The sequence below is a fragment of the Bombina bombina genome, chromosome 7 (assembly GCF_027579735.1).
Source record: "Bombina bombina isolate aBomBom1 chromosome 7, aBomBom1.pri, whole genome shotgun sequence".
In the NCBI taxonomy this organism is placed as follows: domain Eukaryota; kingdom Metazoa; phylum Chordata; class Amphibia; order Anura; family Bombinatoridae; genus Bombina; species Bombina bombina.
Window position 1 is genome coordinate 117973217 of NC_069505.1, and position 1661 is coordinate 117974877.

Genomic DNA, 1661 nt, shown 5'->3' on the forward strand with positions numbered 1-1661 from the left:
ATTTTGTCTTTCCCTACCTCACCAATACCTGAATTTTAGACGCTGTGGCCTTTGCATCCTTTTTTCTGTAATGTGACTTCAAATATTTAAAATTATAAAAATCGACCATCACATTTATATGCCTATTATGGGCTGTTGACAAGATTTTCTATATATATTTCACTACCTGGCCTGTATAGGTTTTTTTTTAAATTATGAATATTCATCACTAATAACTATTGTTCACTAATACATATGTTAGACTTACCTGTCTCTTATCCTTGATGTTTTCCAGATCACCGGAAATACTCTGCAGGGCGATCAGCCCCAAGCACGTCTCAGCCTAGTTCTGGTAAGTACCTAAATAAGGAATACAAACATAGGTTTTAGAAAAAAAAAATGGATTGAAGATTAGATTTCTACTCCCAGAGTATTACATTCAAATAGTACCATGTCCCAGTTCCCTAGCCCATCACTAATAACTATTGTTCACTAATACACGTGTTAGACTTACCTGTCTCTTATCCTTGATGTTTTCCAGATCACCGAAAATACTCTGCAGGGCGATCAGTCCCAAGCACGTCTCAGCCTAGTCCTGGTGGTAAGTACCTAAATAAGGAATACAAAAATAGGTTTTAGAAAAAAAAAAAAGGGATTGAAGATTAGATTTTTACTCCCAGAGTATTACATTCAAATAGTACCCTGTCCCAGTTCCCTAGCCCTGTTACCTTTTTCTTGGCAAGTTACTTTGCATGATCAAGTGTTGTGCTTAAAGATATAATGAACCAAACATTTTTCTTTCATGATTTCATACTATAATCTGCTAGAAAAGCAAATGAATCTACTCAATTATTTGATACTCAATTTTTCTTTGTTCTATTATTATCTTTATTTTACAAACCAATAATGTAAGCCTGGTCCCCGGATATTTTTTTTCTTTCCAAATCATGCATAGCGGCATAGTGCTTGCTTACATTCTTGATTTATAAAATAACAATAAGAAGACAACAAAACAAATGTTATGATAGGACTATAAATTTATAAAGCTTCTTTATATTTCCTGCTCTTTCAAAATATTGAAAGTCAAATATTTGTTTTATTATCCATTGTATCAAGATTTTCATATAATGACTTTCATCAGCCTGATAAAGATTCTGCCGTCCATCCACTTTTTGCGACTATCAGCTGACCATTCTCAGCCAAATGTATGGCACACTATTCACCTTTTCATTAAATAATTTTTTTTGCTATGCTTTACCATTTAAAAAAATAAATAAAAAATGTAATATTCAAAATAAATATTGATGTCTTCACACAAACTTATTATCTATAATTTAGTATACCTTGGCTTGTGCTGATTTTATTCTATATTTAACAGTGTTAGTAACTCAGATTCGGATCCCACCAGTAGCAGACTCTGGAAGTGGAGAGATGCCCACTACTCCTCCACGTAAGTTATAACAAACTGAAAATATAAACAAACAGGACAGGCAATAATTATCTGGACATTTTATGTAATAAAGCCTTTACTATAGCAAAAAACATCAGCTACAAATGATTTATTACGCAATTTTTCTACAAATAAATTTGTTAATTGAATATAACTTTTATTTAGATTTGACAGAGAGATAAAATCTGTCCATCCTGGATATTAAAATATATTTGAGCGAATAATGTATAAT

General features: G+C 31.9%; 1 long non-coding RNA gene across 1 annotated transcript; it reads right to left on the reverse strand.

The window, feature by feature from the left end:
* Positions 1-251: 251 nt before the first annotated feature.
* LOC128635786 (uncharacterized) lies at positions 252-1400 on the reverse strand. The gene is made up of 3 exons (XR_008398586.1): positions 1323-1400; positions 494-588; positions 252-339 (listed from the first exon to the last, which is right to left on the reverse strand). It is a non-coding gene; the product is annotated as an uncharacterized LOC128635786 (long non-coding RNA).
* Positions 1401-1661: the final 261 nt, after the last annotated feature.